The sequence below is a fragment of the Mustela lutreola genome, chromosome 4 (genome assembly GCF_030435805.1).
Source record: "Mustela lutreola isolate mMusLut2 chromosome 4, mMusLut2.pri, whole genome shotgun sequence".
NCBI lineage: Eukaryota > Metazoa > Chordata > Mammalia > Carnivora > Mustelidae > Mustela > Mustela lutreola.
The window spans coordinates 31,670,100-31,676,189 of NC_081293.1; positions in this window are offsets into that span (position 1 = coordinate 31,670,100).

A 6,090-nucleotide genomic window follows, 5' to 3' on the forward strand; every position below is an offset into this window, starting at 1 on the left:
ACCTCACCAACACCGTTCTCAAACTTCAAAATGAAGTTACGCATCTTTTCTTCAGAGACATCAGGATTTCTTTTTCTGGGAACTGCCTGTTAATATCATTCCGTGTTCATCTATTAAGAAAATTGGCTCTTGCCTGGAGATTAATTGCAAATACTTGGCCCATGTTGTTAATTAGTCTTTTAACTTTGATTATGGTGATTTTTGTCATGCAGAAAAAAAATTTAATTTTATAGTTTAATTTTATTGCTTCTAGATTTCTTATACATACTTAGGTAATCCCCTCCTTTAGGTCATAAAATAATTCTTCCAAGGGGCACCTGGGTGGCTCAGTGGGTTAAGCCTCTGCCTTCAGCTCAGGTCATGATCCCAGGGTCCTGGGATGGAGCCCTGCATCGGGCTCTCTGCTCAGCGGGGAGCCTGCTTCCCCTCTCTCTCTCTGCCTGCCTCTCTGATTACTTGTGATCTCCCCCCCCTCTCTCTCTCTGTCAAGTAAATAAATAAAAAATCCTAAAAAATAATTCTTCTTTGAATTTTTAATGGGAGATCAATTTTATTTTTCCAGATGTCTACCCCAGATGACCCAACTCAATTTATTGAACAATCTATACTTTCCTCCACTGACTTGAGATGCTACCTTTATTATGTATTAAATTCCATATATGATTAGGTTTCTTTCTGGAATTTCTCTTTTTTCATTGAACTGTCAGCTCATTTGCCAGTAGTACAGTTACTTATTTATTAAAGGTTTGTAATATATTTTAATGTGTCAAAGAGCTTGTCTCCCCTTGGTAGCATTTTTCAGAATTTTCCTTTTTATTCTTGTTGAATTCATTGTAAAAAATTGGCTTGTGAGGTTAATTTATAGATGAATATAAGAATTGTCACCTTTATCATGTTGATGCTTCCTGTCTTAAGAATATGGCCTGACTGGGGCACCTGGATGGCTCAGTCAGTTAAGCATGTCTTCGGCTCAGGTCATGATCTCAGGGTCCTGGGATGGAGCTCTATGCCTGGCTCCCTGCTCAGTGGGGAGCCTGCTTCCCTTCTCTCTCTCTGCCCCTCCCCACCACTTGTGCTCTCTCTCTCAAGTAAATGAACAAAATCTTAAACAGATATGGCATAACCTGTTCAAGTATTCTTTTGTGTCACTCACAAGTATTTCAAGTTTTCTTCTTATCGATCTTGCACATGTCTTATGTTTATTGCTAGACATTTTATCTTCTTTTGGTGCCATTATAATTGATTGTATCTTTCATTAAATCTAACTGCTAGCTGTTTGAATATATGAAAGCTATTTTAATTATGCACCCAGTCAATTTATTGAATTTGCTTATTGTCTGTCATGGTTTTTCAGTTGGTTATCTTGGAGTTTCCAGGTGTACAATCATATCTACAAATAGTGGCCATTTTACTTCCTCCTTTTCAATTATTTTTTAAAGATTTTATTTATTTATTTATTTGACAGAGATCACAAGAAAGCAGAGAGAGAGTGGGAAGCAGGCTCCCTGCTGAGCAGAGAGCCTGAGGCGGGGCCCTATCCCAGGACCCTGAGATCATGACCTAAGCTGAAGGTACCAGCTTAAGCCACTGAGCTCCTTCAATTTTTTAAAATATATTTATTTATTTATTAGAGAGCGAGAGAGATCACAGAGGGAGAGGAGAAGCAGACTTGCCACTGAGCAGAGAGCCTTATGTGGGGCCCAACCCCAGGACTGGGAGATCACAACCTGAGCCAAAGGCAGAGGCCCAACCGAGCCACCCAGGTGCCCCTTCCTTTTCAATTTTTAAACTGTTTTCTTTTGTCTAGCTGCACTGCAGGCATGTATCAGGGTTTTTTTCTTTTATAATTCTTTAATTTCTGCTTTTATCTTCTTTCCTTCTGTTTTTGCTTGATTTACTTGTTTTTGTTGGCATTTTGACTTTGATTTTAGTCCTTTTCTCTATATTAGTTTTGCTGCATTTTCATGGAAGTATGTTTTCTACCATGACTGTACAATGTTAATTCTACATTTGGTTGCTGTTTTCTTATAAGATTTCTTTTTTTTTTTTTTTTAAGATTTTATTTTTTTGTTTGACAGAGAGATCAGGAGTAGGCAGAGAGAGAGAGAGAGGAGGAAGTAGGCTCCCTGCCAAGCAGAGAGCCCAATTCGGGGCTTGATTCCGGGACCCTGAGATCATGACCTGAGCTGTAGGCAGAGGCTTTAACCCACTGAGCCACCCAGGCACCCCTGGTTGCTGTTTTCTTTATGGATTAATATATATCAAGTTTTGTGAAAGTTCACATTAGCGTTTAATATTATCAAAGAAAACTTAAATATAGTAATTACTAGTACACTATTTACTTGGGCAAAGGATATGGGTTAATTTCATCTAATGAAGGCAAAAATGGGAATATTTTTGCAGTTTGGAAACCATGGATTTTCTTTTTCTTTGGGTGAGCCGCAGATCAGCTGGCAGCTAGCAAGGAGGCCAGTCAAGGCGTTGTGATCGCAGGCACCCAGATGGGTCAACAAAGAAAACGGTTCCAGCTGTTAACTTTTGAGAAGACTGAGAGATTTGCTATTGGCACAGACGACACTCTGTCAGTGTCCTCTGTGATCTTGTCCATTGGGTCTGTACCAGTTTCCCTTCTGTGATCTTGTCTATTGGGTCTGTGCAGTTTCCCTTCTCAGACTCTCTCCATATATGTCAGTTAGAGCAAGCATAATGTTACTATGATCTAGATCTTTACTAAGTTTTTAAATTACTGATCTGCCATGGATCAGAAGTGATGAATTTGTTTCCTACTACCTATATTTTACTTTTATTTCTCCTTATGTCCTTTGTTGCTTTCACATAACATTGCAATAATCAAATGTTATTTAATTCACGGATATTCATTAACTATTCATCTTTACTGTGAATTATAATCTTTAGCATTATATAGCACCCCTTTTTTCTGGTTGCTTTAATACATTTGGGCCTGAATTTAGCCTTGTCTGTTATTAAGATATTGCTTTTTGAGGGTTTTTTTTTTCAGTATCTCTTTACTCATCCTGTGCCTTCAACCCTTCAGAATCGTTTTTACTGTAGATCTGTTAGATAGCATAGATTTGAGTTTTGCTCTGTGATTCAGTCTGAAATTCTTTTTCTCAAGAATTGAGAAAAGCCCTTTTACATTTATTGATTTGTATATTTGATCTTACTTCTGTCCTATTCTTTGCTTTTTGTATTTATACCTTCTAAAAATATTTTTCTATATAGACTGCTTGCTTTGTTTTCTGTATGTTTTGATAATTAGGAAGGTTTGTACTTTTGTTCCTGTAGTTACCTTTGTAATATCCTGATTGCATAACTTCAGTTCTTTAGTTATTCAGCCAGATTTTCAGGATTTGTCATTCCCTTCCATAAGTAATGACAAATGATCATCTGGATTTCATTAAGATAAAAAACTTATGCTCTGTGAAAGATAGTGTCAAGAGAATGAGAAAACAGGCCACAGTCTGGCAAAGACACATCTAATAAAGGATTGTTATCTAAAATATACAAAGAGGGACACTGGCTGGCTCAGTCCATAGGGCATGCAATTCTTGATTTCAGGGTCCTGAATTTGAGCCCCGCATTGGGCATGGAGATTACTTAAAAGAAAAAAAATGTGGAATACCCAAAATATACGAAAAACTCTTAAAATTGACAATAAGAAAATAAACTGACAGACACCCAGGTGGCTCAGTTGGTTGGCATCTTACTCGATTTTGGCTTAGGTCATGATCCCAGGGTGGTGAGATTGAGCCCCGTGACGGGCTCTGTGTTCAGCACTGAGTCTGCTAGAGATTCTCTTTCTCCCTCTGCTCCTCCCTGCACTTACATGCATGCACTTTCTAAAATGAGTGAATAAAACTTAAAAAAAAAAAAAAAAGAACCAGTTAAAAATTGAGCTAAAGACCTTAAGATACCTCCCCAGATATACAGATGGCAAATAAACACATGAACAGTTGTTCCACATCATTTATCACCAGGGAAATGCAAATCAAAACGATGAGATACTACACTCTATGCACCCCTGCACACACCACACACCTATAGAATGGCCAAAACCCCAAACACTGACACCACCAGATGCTGATGAGGATGTGGAGCAATAGGAACTCTCATTCACTGCTGGTGGGAATGCAAATGTACTACCACTTTGGGAGAGAGTTTGGCAGTTTCTTACAAAATTAAACATATTCTTAACCATACAACCCAACAATCTCACATCCTTGGTACTTACCCCAAAGAGCTGGAAATACACAGGAAAACCTACATATATTTGGACAGCAGTTTTATTCATAACTGTTGAAACTTGGAAGCAGCCAAGATGTCCTTCAGTAGGTGAATGGATAAATTGTGATCCACCCAGACAATGGAATATTATTCAGCACTAAAAAGAGTTAACAATTTATGAAAAGACATGATGGAAATTTATACATATCACTAAAGTGAAAGAAGTCAATCTGAAAAGGCTATGCACCGTATGTCCTCAACTATATGACATTCTGGAAAAGGAGAAACTATGGAGACAATAAAAAGATTAGTGGTTGCCAGGGGTTGGGGGTGAAGGAAAGAGAAGGCATGAGGAGGGACGAATAAGCAGATTGCAGAGGATTTTTAGCAGTGAAAATACATAGTATATAATAATGATGGAAACATGCCATTATACTTTCATCTAAACCCATAGAATGTCCAGCACCAAGAGTGAACCATAAGGTAAACTATGGGCTTTTAGTGATTAGGATGTGTCACTGTAGATTCATCAGTTGTAACGTGTACTACTCTGGGTGGCGCATTGACAATGGTGGAGAATGAGCCTGTGTGGGGTAGTGGGCACATGGGAAATCTCTGTACCTTCTTCTCAATTTTGCTCTAAAAACTCCAAAGCTGGTTTTTTTTTTTTTTTTTAAGATTTTGTTTATATGACGGACAGAGATCACAAGTAGGCAGAGGCAGGCAGAGAGGGGAAAGCAGGCTCCCCGCCCAGCAGAGAGCCTGAAGCGGAGCTCGATCCCAGGACTCCAAGATCCTGACCCAAGCCGAAGGCAGAGGCTTAACCCACTGAGTCACCCAGGTGCCTCTCCAAAACTGCTCTTAAAAAAGTCTTAAAATCATAATAAAAGGAACGGCAGTTGGGTCGGGATAGGGTAGCAGCCTTTCCCACTGGAAAGCTGGAGCGTGGTCTTAATGCTTTCCACTTACTGTATTTTCTATTTATTTTTTTAATCTAAGGGATTTTTAAAATGGATGTGGAGAGATTCCTAAATGAAGATATTAAACTGAGTTCTAGACTCTACCACTGTAACTGCTCCAAAATGATAGTCGCAGCAAGCTAAATTTAAGCTGCTTGAGGTTATAGAGGTTAAGTCTCAGAGTGTGCTGGAGGACAATTGATGGATATAAACTTGTTACATGGGGTTCAGAACTGCTTCCACAGTAGAGCTGCCTGCCCTGGCTTAGAATGCCTGTTGTTTTCTTAAATTCGGCCTTAAAGAACATTGTATATTAACTGACTCTTGAGGTCTGTTGCTAAACCCTGGCACTGTGCCAGAGCAAGGGTTAATACAGAAGCCTAATTTTTTAAAAAAAATGCTTTTTAAGGGTGGAAGTTCTTTTTTTTTAAATAAGATTTTTACTTATTTGACAGAGAGATCACAAGTAGGCAGAGAGGCAGGCAGAGAGGGGGGGAAGCAGGCTCCCCACTGAGCGGGGGAGCCCAATTTGGGGCTTGACCCAGGGACCCTGAGATCACGACCCCAGCTGAAGGCAGAGGTTTAGCCCACTGAGCCATTCAGGTGCCTCAAGGGGTGGAAGTTCTCAATCCACACATCCAAACCTGTTAAAATTTTACTCTTCAAAACAATTTCTGTCTGCTGAGTTTTAAGTGGCAAATGATACATACACTTAGGTGAACAGACCATTCTCACTGTTGACCCTGCTTCCTCTCACACCCTCGACCATCTTGTGTCCCTACTGTTCTGACATCAGTCAGACCTCAAATTTCTGAAGTATGTGTTTGATAAATCAGAAGCTGCAATTGCTAATATACTGATTTTAAGCTCAAAAGGCCAAAAGCTG